The sequence below is a fragment of the Aulonocara sp. 'chitande type north' Nkhata Bay genome, linkage group LG18, assembly GCF_057382095.1.
Source record: "Aulonocara sp. 'chitande type north' Nkhata Bay isolate Kocher_YH1m ecotype deep benthic linkage group LG18, A_spYH_male_GT1.1, whole genome shotgun sequence".
NCBI classification, from domain to species: domain Eukaryota; kingdom Metazoa; phylum Chordata; class Actinopteri; order Cichliformes; family Cichlidae; genus Aulonocara; species Aulonocara sp. 'chitande type north' Nkhata Bay.
Genome location: NC_141361.1, coordinates 8,322,166 through 8,338,984, shown reverse-complemented (window position 1 = coordinate 8,338,984; position 16,819 = coordinate 8,322,166). Strand labels below are relative to the sequence as shown.

Here is a 16,819-nt window from a genome sequence, read left to right as displayed (position 1 = left end):
TACTAAATTCTAAGAGAGCAAAGAGAAAGAGGAAGGTGCTGGCATGTGCTGTTGTGGTTGTGGAGGTTGAATGTGGCACAGAAAAAAAACTTTAAAGACATTCAAACTCAGTGAGATCTGAAACTTGTGTGGCCTAAAATACAGGAAGATGGGTTTCTTTTTAAAAACATACCAGGTTTCAGATTTAATTTCATCACAGCTGTACATACTTATAGTTATAGAATATTCACAACATACTTCATACCGTGTACATTATAACATACCATAATAGACCCATTTCTGTAATATACTTACATATCTATATTATTGCTAATATATATTGTAATATATCTATATCACAAAAGCACTTGTGGATGGATGCAAACTGCATTTCATTGCCCTGTACCTGTGCATGTGCAATGACAATAAAGTTGAATTCTATTCTATTCTATACATTAGCTTCTATGGCACTACAGCATTGCACTTAGTTAAACCTAAATTAGCTAATTTAAGTTGACACTTTATTGTTTAATAAAATGTCATTTTTAGTTCAGCTTTATTAGTTTGAAAAATTTGGAGTAAATATTACAACACAAACTTGCAAACTCACGGACATCTGGGGGTCAAATGTCTAAAACACTTGCCAAAGAATTAACAGGCTTTAAGTCTTGATCATGACAGTCTTTTAATGTCTATCCCATCATATGTTGTTGAGCTTCTGTCTTTACCATGAGATGAAAGCAGCAGCAGGGAGGAGCCATTCCCATTTTGAAAATCCTAAATAAGGAAAGCTGATTCACCCACACTCAGCTGGCCTCAGCTGCCAGCTCATCATCACTTCCATGGATCAACTTCCTGACTGTATCAGGCGGACTGTGTTTGGATGCTTTTAGGCCAACTCAGGCTTACTAATGAAATTCGACAAAAGTAGGAAGATAGAACAAGACTGAAGTGTTCTCTTAGGCTTTACTGTCCAAGTATCTCATAATGACTTAAACAGAAAACATGTAATGACTCTAGCAGGCATGACGAAATTTCAAGCTGCCCATACCAGAGAATGTAAACTAGGAAGGAATAACTTGTGGTTGATTAAACAGATGCCTTTCTACCACACTGTGTACTAACCACACAGCAAAAGTGGGGGGAAAAAAAAGCAGAACTGAGATGATCAAGATTTTCTTTAAGTTTAGTACCTCATACTCATACTGTGAACCCAGGCATCAGATTAGCAAACTATATTAGCTAGTGTGAAATATGTAACTCGTCCCAATTTAAATTAAACAACTGTATATACACAAGATATAGAAACTATAAGACACTAAATAAACATTAGTATTCATTGAGAAGTATTTAAAAAGAAAAAAAAAAGCTTGTAGTTAACATCATGAGATCAAGAAAAGGTGTGAATGTGCATTTATAAAGATGAACAAAGAAACATGATGTGCAGAGAATCCTACTGCACTCTAACTAGTCTCCTTAACAATTTAGTGACAGATTTTAAGAATTCAACCCCTGGAGTAAAATCAAACTGTTGAGCGCAACTTAGTTTTATTTCTTCTTGTCTGTTTATTAGTTTTGTCATTTTGGTTTAAAATAAATAAAATGTATATCAGAAAACTCCACCCATACCAGAAAAAAAAAAAAAAGAGTTAAGGGTGTCCACATGCATGTACATTCCCATATTTGGTGAGGCTGTTTCATACCGCCTCCTGAATCTGTGCCGTTATCAAATCTCCAGCGACACACTTCTTGACTGTCTGCCAAATCCTCAAACTCAAACCAATTTTCAGTGTTTTACTCACAGTAAGATAACACTAAGGAAATAGTCTGTTTAAAGGAAATCCAATCGTTGTGACTCAAAATAGTCTGTTTGGATAGTGTTAGGATAATAGGCAAGGGACCAAAGTCCATTCATGTGACCCAAGAAAAAGAAAGGTCATTTAACACTTATGTAAGACAAGTTTTGATATGAAAGGTGCATGTATGTATGTTTGCTGTTGTGCAGTGGGTCAGAGAGCACGGGAAACCACAAAATAACCACTTCCTATTATATCGGAAATACTGACCGACTTAAAGCAAGTTTCTCAGTTAAAAATAAGAACATGTATTTCCTACGGCATTAATCAAGCATTTCTGATTCTGATTTCTGTAAAAAACAAACAAACAAACCAAAAACAAAATATGACATTAGCAGAAAAAGTGCACTGCAGTGTGACTTTTTTTTTTTTTTTTTAATCTTTGCAGTCACGAACAACAGATTATAGCTCACTCTTTCAGTTGATCAGTAAACAATCTCTCTTCAGAGTTACAACCAACTAAAACTCGGACACAAACAAGACTGTGTGGCAAGACGGACAAAATGTTTCAACATGAAACACATCCAGCACGATGTGAAGACTTTGAGCTCCACCCCGACATTTCTGAAGGCCAACTCTGTCTGTCGACTACAAATTACAGAGAGATGACAGATTTGAAGGCACTCAATGCCTCCTTTTGTCAAAGGCATTGGTATTTGTGTTGCTAATCTTTGGGCATGACATGGCTTACACATCTCTCCTGAAGGAAATATTCTGAACTCGCGACTCATTTGGTCTTTCCTTAAATATACATTTATGTCTTAGTTGTCTACATTAAATTTAAGAGAAAGAGCAAGCAGCAGAGAGCTACAGCCAACACCCAACTGCTGAGCGACAGGTTCACCTACAAAAAGGAACAAAAGTTTCTTTCCACCTAGATCACTAGGAGACTTAAAGATCCTTTGAGCTAATGACAACAGTGTAGGATACATTACCTAATTTAACATAGCCTTTGCATTTATTAACAAGCTACTGGGTTTAAATATCCAGACAGACAACTTACTGCTTAGTTTGAATTATTTAGAAACACTTACTTAACAGTTTTATTTGAACCAGTGTCTGACTGTTGAATGGGAAAGGCTCTTACTTGTTCAATAGTATTGATAGAACATTAACATGTGCAGCTGATAAGAACTGATAGCTTCAAGCTAAACAGTGTGAAGGCTTAATTTGTAACAGACTGTGTGGCTAAGCAGCTTCTCACAACTGTAAAACATGATAGAACGCCAACTGGCATAGGAGCATGTCCTACATACAAGGTTGAACACCGATCACTATGACAATATTTGGGACTTCAAAGGATTTATGTTAGTGGTAACCTCAAAAAACATCTAATCTGCTACAGAAGATCCAGTTAAGGTGTAACATGCTTTAAACTACATGATGATTATGGAAAAAAGCTGCAGATGAGTCTATCAAAAGATAAATGAGGGACCTTTCATATGCTATAACTTCTTTTGATCAGCCACTCCATCGCACATGGTGATATGGTCCTTAAAGTTTACCCAAATGCACTTTTTGAAGTTTTCGCTGGTAATTTAACCCAAAACAGCTTAAACCTTCAGGGTTCCAATGCTGGCTTCTGCTACTCTACATCACTGACATTCAACTGGTTTTACTACTGAAACTAAAATATATTCTAAGACAGTGATGCTCAGTGATTGTTTATAGAAAAACAAGATGGCTTGGCTTTAGACTGTGACATTTGAGGTGGGTGTACAACTGATGTCATTGCTGGTTTTAACTTTACTGAATTTAACAATGTTCATTTTGTAAATTATGGTCCACATTAGAGTCAGAAATGAGGATGAAGCTGGATCAAAATCAACCAATTTCTTTATGTAGGAAAAACATTCAGTGAAAGGATATGTTTTGAGGTGGGTCTATATTGTGATTAGGAAGTTGCTCTCTCTTTGTTTCTCATTTATATCTATCCCATGGCTCGCCCTGATTAAAAAAACAAAACCACACACACACACACACACACACACACACACACACACAACCTCATTTAACCAATGAAAGCACAGTGTGGCAACTGTAATTGTGTCAAATTACAGTGGCTACACCCATATATATACATATATACACACACACACACACATATATAGCTGCAATTACACTCATCATCAGGGAATCTCCAGCATATTTCCCCCATTTACTTATCAGATTTTCTGTATGATCTTAGAAAAAGTGGTAAAAGTGGTTTATTCAGTATTCATATCACTCTTGCACAATAACGTTCAGTGTATTAGCAGAAAGTTCTGAATTCACATTGTGACTACACAGATTAGTCTGTACCATATGTGAGTTGAAGGAGTTGGTCCTCTACATGCCATGCTGCTTCCTTGCCGCACACTGTTGGTAAGTAATGATTAAAAATGTCATAATTAATTTTAAAAAATTAATAAACCTGCCAACAAATACAAGTGATAACACAACTGTGACAGTTATGTTCCCATTTAAAACCTGCTCTGAATCACCACACGGGAAGACGGGACAGACCTGCGAGCCTAATGTTTACAAGAACATGCGTAAACTGTGGCTAACTATGACTTTGTATGGTCACGCTGATGGAGACAGTACAAGTTCTCCATTGGTGCTGCATTGTAGTGTCACACTTTTTCATAACAATTCAGCTCCTGCTGATAATAACCAGCACAGCTCTTACCAGTACAACTGCAGTAACTGGGATGTTCATCTGAACAATAGACTGGACTGGACTCATAACTCAGACGCCCTCTACAGGAAAGGGCAGAGCAGGCTGTACCTGCTGCGGAGACTCAGGTCGTTTGGAGTGGAGGGCCCACTCCTGAAGAAATTCTATGACTCTGTTGTGGCTTCTGCTATCTTTTATGGCGTGGTCTGCTGGGGCGGCAGCATCTCTGCTGGGGACAGGAAGAGACTGAACAGGGTGATCCGAAGGGCCAGCTCTGTTCTAGGATGCCCTCTGGACCCAGTGGAGGTGGTGAGTGACAGGAGAACGGCGGCTAAGCTGTCATCCCTGATGGACAACATCTCCCACCCCATGCAGCAGACTGTGACAGCACTGAGCAGCTCCTTCAGTGGGAGACTGCGGCACCCACGGTGTGGGACGGAGAGATTTCGCAGGTCTTTCCTCCCCACTGCTGTCAGACTCCATAATAAAGACTTTAACTGATCAAGCACACACATCCATACATATGCAATAATACTAAGTGCAATAATCCTTTCTGTCATCGTTGTATTTTTACTCAGTTGTATATAGTATTTGTATTCTATTTTTATCTTATTGTATATTTATTTTATTTTATTCTACTGTATATAGTATTTTATTTTATTCTATTCTGTACAGTTGTGTACTGTATTTATTCTTATTGTATTCTAATTTTTGCCTCATAACTTTTGCACTGTCCACTTCCTGCTGTGACAAAACAAATTTCCCACGTGTGGGACTAATAAAGGTTATCTTATCTTATCTTATATGGTCAGGCATTTCTTAAATAAGTGCTCACATCCAAATGCTACCTTTCAATATCAATAGCCTTACACTGAATTTCAAAGTCCACTTTTACTAGAAAATGTCACCATGAATCAATATCAAGAGATTCAGCTTTGGCAGCCATTCCTCTGAAACACAGAGGCTATTATTTATTTACTGACAGGAAATTAAAAGGGAACCATTGTACAAACACAGTTTTCTTAACATAAGTGGGTTATAGGAGAACTACCTACAACCGATCGTAAAAAGTTGATTGTGTTCATCTGGGCGTAGCATTTTCAGGAAAAACGTTTCATCACTCTTCTTCTGAAGACTTCTTCAGATCACCTGGATGAGTCACTTGGACTGAAAACGCTACGGCCGGATGAACAGACTCAACTTTTTCAGATTTCCTCACCTGGATGACTGAGCATGCATCAAGATACCTACAACTTCCATAACTGTCTAAAATTTTACAATGCCACGAGGCCCAGTAGTCAGCACCGTCCGTCTTCCTCTGACAGGAAGCTTTAAACAAACAAGGTTTAAAGTAAAACAGACGACATCCTGCTAACCAGCACGGGCCTACAGTCTGATGAAGAAACTGGTGTGTCGCATGTAGCACTTGAACAATGCAATGTGTAACCACATTCAAAAATATCTCATGTTGTTGGCAACATGAGCCACACTTGCTAAACCAATCTGACACTGTCTGTGCAAAGTTAAGTATAATGCAAAGTGCCAGAGATTTCAGCAATATTTATAGAGCAATTTGATCAACGAAAAGTCTTAGCACACTTGGACCACATTTAATTAAGGCAAAAAGTCCGTGTTGTGTGACTTAACAGAAGTTTGTTCATTTTCTCTCATTTTTAGGTACTTTATAACAAAAATACTTTAAGGTACTGTAAATACACTCCACTTACAACAACCTGTTCAAAAACCACAGTGCTAGAGACTTTCCTTTGGTGTAAGACCAAAAACCTTTGTTCTGATTCTTTTTACTTTTATTTATTTATTTATTTTCTGTCTTATTTAAACAACCAGTAAATCATTCATCAGGACCAATTCCAGTTCGGGCCCAAAAGGAACTACTCTGGTCCCAGAATCTGGAAATAAATATAGATTTTTTTAAACTTGAGGTATTTTGTATAATTACCAGCAAGTAGGGTTGTGCACCATGTTACAATTTTCCAACTGTTAGTTCAACAACTGGCAGAAGTAAACATATTCGTCCAATCCTCCAAACGTACCGGCAAAACATAACACGCTAACAGAAGTTGTGTCATTTTCCATGGATTACTTTGGATAGCCATAAAAAAAAGAAAAGAAAAGAAATGAAAAAAGTTTTTTCCAACAACTGCTGAGAAAAGTTGACTGAAACTCAGTCCTCCACAGCACCTTTTACTACGATTTGCTGCCTGCTGCCTGCCATCAGCCCCGAGGCGTTTTGATTCAATTTGCAATCAGAAGGATGCCTTAGGGACCAGACCCCACGCTCTGTGATGAAAATTCACTGAGAATTATTTTTGTCCTGCAGAAAATCGACTCCTCTCTTATTTTGACTTACATTAGACACTATCATCCCAGTAACTGCTTTTCTGAAAGGAAAACAGAACATCATATATTGATTGATAATTTAAGATTCGCAGGGAGAACAGGACTGTAGCGGTTAGCAACACAAAGAAGGGTTCGATTTCTGTCTCCATAGTCTCGCTTTCACTCAAAGTACTAAGACTTGTCAGGTTAACTGGTGATTCCACATTTGCTGTAAGTTTAAATGTGAATGTCACTAATTGTCCATCTCTTTGCATTAGTGTGGAATAAACTACCTGCCCAGAATGTACCCTACCTCTCACTCTATGATAGCTAGGACAGGCTCAAAGGCCCCCTCCAAGCAAAATGGTTCAAATCTAAGACAGCAAGCTGTTAGGGGGAATAAAATGCCTAACTGAACGCAAACAAACCCCAAGTTTGGGGCAATACAATTACATCTGATATCTCTGACTTAAAACAATGCTGGGATTTTCTCAGGCAGGGTAAGTATGAGAAACACAAGAAGTAAACAAGGAAGTTTTGACTCAGACTCTGCAGATGTGTGTCATCATGTGTTACACAAAGTCTGAGGAGAGAGACCACCTCTTTTAAAATGGGATTTAAAGTTGATGCCTGACAACTCCTCTAGGAAAAAAAGGTCCCATAAATTGTTAGGCTGATATGTGGAAATGAAAGAGTTGCTCTGATTTAAAGTAAAACACGTCAACCAAGTGAAGCCTAAAAACCTGCTGTCCTGACTCCTCTGTGACTTGCCTGTCAATACAAATATGAACAGTTAAGCCCGGTGTGGTGAAAAGGAAGCACATCTGTTAGTATTTAGTATTTCATAATATATATGTCTGTTTAAATTGTGGATGACCGCAGTCCAAAACAATAATGACTGGCTGTGTTTATGGTGTTTTAAAGCTAAATCGTGTTTCTGTACAAAGTGTTATGTGATAAACACGAAAAATAGAAGCATGACATGATCTAAAAGCCTACGTCTACTTTGCACCCCCCCCCATGTCAATCTCAAATGTATTCAGAACACCCACAAAAAGCTTCCTGCCAAATAGGTTCTGCTGACGTGCAGCTTCCTCGACTTCCTCAGGCTGAAAATAAAAAATAAAAAAATAAATAAAAGAACAAAAGAAAACAAATGGTTGTCTAGACAACACTCTACCCACACGGGCTGAATAATCTTTGCACTTTTTTAGCCCATGACTTAAACAAAAAAGTCATACATATAAATGAAATTATTGAAAAGAATAAGCACCAATTCTGAACAAAAACATATCACTTTATGCCAACTATTTGCATTTGTGCATGCCAATATTTAACGTGGAAAATGTTTCGTGACTCTTGCTCGTTTCTCATTGGTTTCTGGTTTCATGTGAGCTGAGGTTAGCCACTTGGTTTCTTGTTGGCTTACATCATTTTAAATGTGCATCACACTATTAGACACTGAATATTGTGAACTTGTTGCTGTGACAATTTCTGATACTAATCTACTTTATTAAATTTATTTTTGCTCTTCATCCTTGTCCCTTTTACTGTTATTCTCTCTGAAGTCTGATCTTATGCAGTGTAGATATCTGTGGTCAGATGCACAGTATCCCTGCACAGTAAGACCTGTAACACTTTCATTTTTCCCATCGTCATCAGACAATATTATAATCATTTCTTTTCCGATGCACAAACAATCCCCAATATCATATGTTACATTTAATAAATGGGCTCCTACCTGAAACCAGGGCTTTTACTAATGATTATTTAATTAATCTTTCAGTTATTTTCTCAATTAAATGTTATCAAACATCTAATTTTTCACACGAAGTTTCTAAATCCAAACATGGAAACAAACATCTATAAATTGCTTCTTTTGTACAACCACTGGTAAAAAAACATTTAGTGTTTCTATAAATTAAGCAGAAAATCATCACAAAGGCTTTTCAGGATAGAGGTGGTGTTTATGTATGCAGCTATCCATGTGCACCTGAAAGGAGACGCAATTGTGTGTTCTTAAATTAAATGTGGACAAACTTCAATAGCACCATATTTGACTGCAACTGTGAGCTCAGCATGGCAGCACCAGCTTTCAAAAATCTAACCTAGTTTGATTTCTCTAGCTCAAGCTGTTGCTTTAAACACCATCTTTAAAAGTTCCACATTGACATGGTTTCCCGCCTTGTTTCAATGTACATTTATTCATTATGTAATGGATATCATGTAATGCCACAATGTGGGCCTTAAAAAACTGACAGCTACTGTAGCAAGCGCACTGGTGAAAGCGTGACTCTTCCAAATCTTCTCTGAGAAATATGCAAAAGTGAAAGATGGTTTACAACACAAGTCCCCATTGTTCTTACAGAGTGGGTCATCTGGGAGTTCAGAGACCGAGTCGAGCACCCTTCCCCCACAACCAAGCTCTGTTTGCCACCCGGTCCACATCTGCTGCTGAAAGTCACAGTCTACTCTTGGTTCATTAGGCCCCCAAACAACTCAGCGTGACTTTTCATCAATTTCCTTAATCAAACCACACCCAGCCTCATCCAATAGGCCGTTGAAGGATCAGGATGGGCACGTCCATTGTCAGAGCACAGTTGAAGGAAATGACCCGCTTGCAATTTCAGTGATTCCCTTGTAGCACTTCCAAAAACCATGTTCTACTTTCTAGCTGTTTTTCCTTTCGTTGCGTGTGCATAATTTGTGTACTTTTTCCTGTTACAGAATCAGAAACCATCATCTGGCAACCAGCTGACTAGAAAAAACAGTTGAAGGGAAGTTACTCTTTCCACCAACAAGTGTTCAGCTGATGCCTTAATTGTCAAGAATGCAGATCTTTATTTTATATTGACCTCTTTATCAACAAAGTCAAAGTATTCGTTTTACCTAAACTATCTGTTGCAAAAAAAAAGAAGAAGAAAAAAAAGTTTAAGGTGAGATTTGATTATTCTGACGAGCCTAAGCCTGTGAGCTCTTGCTTTTAAAATCTAAAAAAAAAAAAAAAAAAAAAATGTGAGTAAATCCAACATACCCAGTGTGTTAGATATCCAGCAGTCATGAAATCTTACTCTGACACAGATAAATCTGTTGTTTTAGCTGAAAAATGTTTGTAGAGTTTGTTTGAAGTTTTTTCAGGTATGAAAAAGATCCCCATCTCTCAACATTCCTCAGAGGGATGAGATAATGCATTCGATATTTAACAAACTCCAAATTTATGTTGTGGGAAACTATGTAAATGTCTCTTTCTGTTTACAGAGTTTACTCAGTCTGATCCCAAGTGAGAACATTTTAGCTGCTCAGTTATCTTTTACATGCCAGAACAGTTTTCCCTAAATAAAAACTGCATTAAGAATTTACTACGGCTGGATTTCATTAAACACTGTATAAATTAGTTAACTGACGTACTTCCAAAGGCTTTGAAATTTGAAATTGCTCATGCTAAATGTTTTGTAATGTAATTTTATCATTGTTTCCATCAATTACAGCAGGCCAGCAGTCTTTACATTTTTGGGGGATGGGGGGGCTTTTCACCAAAAGAGAGGTTATTCTGGGAAATTTCTTTTACTCTGACTTATAACAGATTTTAATAAGACCTGTTGTAACCAAAGAAAACCCTGATGATTCACAGGGTTGTGTCTTCACATGTCTTGTTTTTCCCAGCCGAAAGTTAATGAGGCAAACATTTTCGCTTTAAAGTGAGAAACCAAGCAGCGAGACCTTGTAGTTTAAGAGGCTGCAAATGGATTCATTTTGACCATAAAATGATTACCCACCTGGTGATGTGCAGTTACATTTCTAGGGAGCTACAAGTCAAGTTACAGCATATGGTTACAGAAGGGTCTGTGGTAACACTATACCTATGAGCATTGAGTTAACGCAGAAGTACAAATCCACTGTAAAAATGGCCTCGGGTCCATCTACCAACCTTCGTGCGTTTCTTTCTGCATAAGATAAGATAAGATAACCTTTATTAGTCCCACACGTGGGAAATTTGTTTTGTCACAGCAGGAAGTGGACAGTGCAAAAGTTATGAGGCAAAAATTAGAATACAATAAGAATAAATACAGTACACAACTGTACAGAATAGAATAAAATAAAATACTATATACAGTAGAATAAAATAAAATAAATATACAATAAGATAAAAATAGAATACAAATACAAATACTATATACAACTGAGTAAAAATACAACGATGAAGTGTTATGAAACTTTTCTCCTCTTAGATGTGAGAACTACCACATTTTACCACTGACTCAAGCCTCATAATATCTATGAAAGGATCATGATTATATCTCCTCAAACAAACACTCCCAGTTGCTTTGTCTTGCCGTCACTGGAGGTCCTGTAATCTGTGACTCACATCTGACCAGTCAGAAGCAGGCTAAGGCACTGAGTAAGGTTAAATGACCCTCCAAAACTCCCCCGGATACTTGCAGGGCCTTGCCTAAACAGCACAACAATGTAACTAAGGAAGTGACTCACTGGTGCACATTTGGCTACAGTCTGCAGGCATGTCTGGAATTAATATGCCTGGTGAACATTATCTGTGCTCTACTGCTGTACAAGATCAAATACATAGGTGTTTGTCACACCTCCATATGACACCGTTACCATGTCATTATAATGCTGTCTACAAGCCAAGACTGGTCAGTAATTAACACGAGTCACTTTATTAAAGCAACAACTAGATGGCCACCAACTACTACTTCAACCAACTCAGCTTGCTCAGGGAAGACAAAACACAGCCCGAGGCTGCTATTCCTTTACAGGAAGATGCAAGCAAGACCAATCTTGTCCAACTGGAGTGCTGGCGTCAACATAGCTGAATCACAGCTGTGGCCAAGGCTGAACAAGAGGTTCTTAAGAATCTGGTTAACCAAGCTGACCTAGATTTAAGTCATCCTGGATCTTACTATATCCTCAACCACAGTTTACAGTCCATAATGCAGTCTAACCAAACCATAGTCCAGCTGTGGTCTCTTCAAGATATTCTTTACAAGTCTCCCAGGGTGGTGTGGGTCTACAAAAGGGAAGTTCTATTCTCAGGACAGCAGACTAAACTTAAAGGCTGTTTAGGACACAGTGGGGGTGGCTTTAAACTTTGAGCCAAATGACCACATTGTTTATTCAAACCAGGCAGTTTCTGATTGATAACTTGGGAATTAAAAGCAATTATTTTACAAATCTGATGACTTCACAACACCACAATAACTACTACAACTTTGTATAACAAGAAGCCAAGTAAAAAACTGGAAAACAATTTAAGCCTCTGCTAAATATCTGATTTGATTCAACAAGATTAAGCTTTGTTAGCAGCTCCCTTTGAGGGACAAATCCCACTGTCCACTCACAGTTTAGCCTCCCACACTGCCCTCTTCAGTAGTACAAAGCGGCTACTTTTTGGCCTACTTTCAGCACAAAGCTCAATTTGAGATTTTATCGAGGAGCCTGCTTGAGGTGTAGCTTTAAACAAGCCAACATTTCACATGCTACAGAGCTGAACAAACAAAGAAACCAACACTGAACTAAAAACTAAACCGCTAGCTAGAGTTGCCGTTAATCCACACCCAAACTTTTTTTTAGCCTCAAGACACACATTCTTTGCTTCTCCCCCATCGTCATTGTGATTTCAGCCATGGCAGGCCGGTAAATGTCACAAATGTCGGTTAAAATAAAACCACTCACCTTAAGCCGATACCTTTGTGACGTCTGTGTAGATTTACAGTAACATTTGCTTCCAAAAAGTGTCCTCGTCAAACGGAATATAACCGGTAACTGAAGCGAAGACTAGCTAGAACTGTTCTGAGGGTCCGCTTTGTTTTAGCTAATTAAGCCGCACCGCTCGGACGTAACGTTAGCGATTAAAAACGGGCGGAGTTAACGTTTATTCATGTGAGCCTTCTCAATAATAGATAAGGCTCTTTGAGATCCCGCTCAACCAACACGTTACCGTCGTGAATTTGGTGCTGCTGGGTGTTTTTTCTATGCCCCTACTTCATAAACCTCTTCTTATTTAGCTCCGCCTACACAGGAACAACTGCGGCACGCAGAGGGGAAACGAACAACCACACAGGAGAGAGCAGTGAACCCTTTTTCACCCTCGATGCGGTGAAAAGTTACACGCACAATCTCGCAGGCTGTAGCCTTTGAAGTAAACACTCATACACACACATATGCACAGTGTAAAAGTAATTTACACTCAAATAATTATATTCAAAGGCAAATATCGTTCTTAATTTTCACACAAGATACATTTTTTTAGATTTTTGTTTGTTTGTTTTTCGCTTTTGATATGCCGATACCAGGGGCGTTTCGAGGAATTTTTCAATGGGGTGGCATTGGGTGGACTATGAACAAAGCAGAGAAGCCCCACAGCAAATCTGAATATTTGAAAAAGAAATTAATACGTATGTAAAAAAAAAATTATGTATAGAACATTGTGTGCAATATTTAGGCATGAATGAAAAGTGACACAATGCAATAGTTTAAACACTGTTTTGTAATGATAGTGTATTCATTCAACAGAATTATATACACAGTATTTTTAAAATAATTGCTTTATAACTTCTATTTCAGGCTACTTAGTAGTTCTGCACTATACTGTAAAGGTAAATACTCAGTTATAGCGTTATTTTACAAAAAAGATTTAAAGAGCAAACACAGAATTTTATAGGCTCATGCAATATTTTTTATTTGAAATGTAATCTAAACAAATCACAAGTCCTTGTATTAAGATACCTTCCACCAAACTATCTCAACTAGGAAGTTCATCTGCAGAGGGTTTTTGTTTGTTTGTTTTTAGCTCTGCTGCGCTTAGTTTCCCAGATTCTTCACTTCCTCTGTGAACAGTATGAAGATTAAGTCATTTGTCACCTAGACCTATTTCCTGTAAAAAAAAAAAAAAAAATTAAAAAAAAGATTTAAAAAAAGAATGCTAACAGCTACTGTGCTTTAGTAGTCGTAGCAGTTCAACTTTTCAGCTTTGATGACCTCTCACTGACAGTTTTAGCAGTTACTTCTTATATTGGTCTTATATTGGTGTATAGCAGCTGATGCTGCCAGCTAGAAAACTGAGTCATGAAGTCACCAGCTTTATTAAACATCTTGTCACCACTGCACACTCATCTTGCTTCGTACCTTTGACAATCCATTCAGGAAGAGTTCACTTGGTGCTCTATTTCAGTCTCTGATTCATATGTGTGTGTGTGGGGGGGGGGATCTAACATGACCACAGACTTCTGTAATTTGTTTTTCTTCGTTTAATGGGGCACCACAGAAGAATGCAAAGAAAATTGGCGATGTTTGCATTTGCTGAACCAGTCTGGAGGATTCATAGTAGCAGCATGAACACACTTACTTCATCCTTATATATATATGAGAAATGAACACCAGAAAACTACATTTTGAATCATTCATTATTTGCATTGTATGCATGACGGTTGGTTTGCATGATAAGATGATAAGGATAATGTTAAGGTCGAGTACCATCAATGTTAGATGTCTAGCATAGATTTAAAATGCACTTGCACAAATAGAGTTGAAGTATTACTGGCCAGTTAAAGCCCTTAAGACTAAAAGACACATTTTAACCATACGGCATAACCATATTCTATAATTTCGGCACTTTATTTGCATTGCATCCATAGCCACTTTAGAATTACCCATTAACCTAACATAGATGTCCTGTAGAATAACCAAGAGAAACCACACAGGCATGCAGGCTATACAGGTAAAGGGCACAGCAGGGGTTCGAACTCAGAACCTGCTTGCTGTGAGGCATCAGTGCAAACCACAGTATAGTGTTACTCCAGGAAATAAAACTGCGGATACAAAAAAAGAGGGTGAGAAAGTGGTGAAGTGGGTCCGATTTGGGCAGGAAACCTAAGTTGAAACAAAGCCACAAACTGAAGTTCACACGAAATCAGACTTACCTGGTGTGAGAAAGATGTTGTCATTTATGCAGGTCAGAAGTTGTATGAGAATAGAAACGGCGCGATCGTGGCTCAAGAGTTGGGAGTTCACCTTGTAATTGGAAGGTTGCCGGTTTGAGCCCCGGCTTGGACAGTCTCGGTCGTTGTGTCCTTGGGCGAGACACTTCACCCGTTGCCTACTGGTGGTGGTCAGAGGGCCCGGTGGCAGCCTCGCCTCTGTCAGTGTGCCCCAGGGTGGCTGTGACTACAATGTAACTTACCATCACCAGTGTGTGAATGTGTGGATGACTGGTTGTGTAAAGCACTTTGGGGTCCTTAGGGACTAGTAAAGCACTATACAAATACAGGCCATAGAAATGCATTTAGTTTTTGCATCTGGCATATGATCGTGTCACATATAGTATTAATAGGGTCAATGCTGCCTCTTTGTGGGCAAAACACAACATAGCAAAGGGATGCTTGAAATTACTGGGAAAAAACAAACATCCATGAAATTTTTGTCTTTCTATAAACCAGTTCAGGGTTTTGGGTGGAGTAGACCAGATGCTCTTGAATACTGGTATCTAAAGCATTCTGAAAACAGATGTACAACATGATATGAATGACATTATTTTATTTATAAGCCGAGGGTTGAAAAAAAGCAAAGTACAAATATTTAGCTAAAATTCACAAAGAGCAGCAGCACAGTTGTTGTGACTTATTTCTCTATATAAATGATTATAAGTTACTATTTTTCCCACGCTGCACCACTACAACCAATCTAACGTTTCACCCACCTGCTCAATCTCAATTTACTGGTTTTTCTGTTTAGGTGTGAAGGTAACGCCATCTGTCTGCAATGAAGGCAACAATAGATATTTAATTTTTTAGAATTCACATTGTTTCCCCTTCTTTTTTTCCACAAAAGCGGACGTTCAAGCTGACTACATTAATTGGAATTCAAATTTAAGTTGAAATAAAGTTTCTATTTCCTTGTGTTAATATTTAATTATTATATTGAGATTTGCACCAAAGTTGTTGGTAGAAATGTCCTCCAAAGAGCTTTTCAGTTTTATACTTTGAGTTAGGGCTGTGCAATATGACCAAAATCTCATATCCCGATATAAGAATTCTATCATCCGATAACGATATAAATCACAAAAATGTAACATTTTCTGTAAATTCTGTGAATCTCGGGCAGCTCGACTTGTGTGAAGTGTTTCCAGCTGCGCGTCATGTAGCTGGAGTCGAGTGTTTTAACCGATGCATGAAACCATACATTTTTAGACATAAGTTGTAACAGCCGCCGTTTTCTTTGTGAGTATTTATTACACAGGGTGCTGCGGGGAACAGCCTGTTCTAGCGTTTGAGTCTAAGGTCTATTTTTTAGCACCTGGCGGCTCTTTTTTGCTTCTCATCCGTAAATAATCTGCTCTTTCACGTGATTCAGTTTATTTTGAAAAGTCTCAACAGGATCTTGAGCTTTATTGTGAAAGGTTTATGTGGAACATAAACAAGCAGACACGCGATGGTGTTACTGTCATTGTTGCTAACCACAATGCATAAAAACAGGCGCTTGTCGGTCTGTAGTGTGGTTATATTAAATATAAGAGAAAGAGAGAACTTTAAGAAATTAATATAGCCACTACAGTGTCCATCAAAACGATGAAAAAATATTGTCGTAAACAGTTTATTTTGCGACACCAAGAAACACACAATAGCGTAAAATGAAACAATAGACGTTTTTATATCGTTAGCCGATATATATCATTATATCGAACAGCCCTACATTTCACTGTCTGTACTTTTTCCACTTTCACTTGAGTAAAGAAGTGTGGCACTTCAACTTCTAATACAGTATTTTTGTAACACAAGTATTTGTACTTCTACCTGTGACAAATTTGTGTACTTTTGCCAAAAGATAGTGATACATTGCCTTTTTTATTGTTCATAGAAAATACAATATGACTAGATGTTTCTAAAATGAGATACCAAAAGTCTAATTGGGAAACTTTTTTCACTGTTTTATATTCTGCTACACTGTGTTCAAAAGGAACAACCTTTAGTTT

The 16,819-nt window shown here is 38.0% G+C and overlaps 1 protein-coding gene across 4 annotated transcripts in view; it reads right to left on the bottom strand.

The window, feature by feature from the left end:
- The window catches only part of LOC147307930 (integrin beta-1-like), a 31,408-nt gene extending 18,551 nt beyond the window's left edge, over positions 1 to 12,857 (bottom strand). The window contains exons 1-2 of one of the 4 annotated variants that reach the window (XM_086271066.1): positions 12,526 to 12,857; positions 10,695 to 10,778 (exon numbers count right to left, since the gene is read on the bottom strand). The gene's annotated coding sequence lies outside the window, so the exon portion shown is untranslated. The remainder of the gene's footprint in view (positions 1 to 10,694; positions 10,779 to 12,525) is intronic. The other 3 variants (XM_086271067.1, XM_086271065.1, XM_086271068.1) reach the window with 3 other exon arrangements.
- Between the last annotated feature and the right edge of the window lie 3,962 nt (positions 12,858 to 16,819).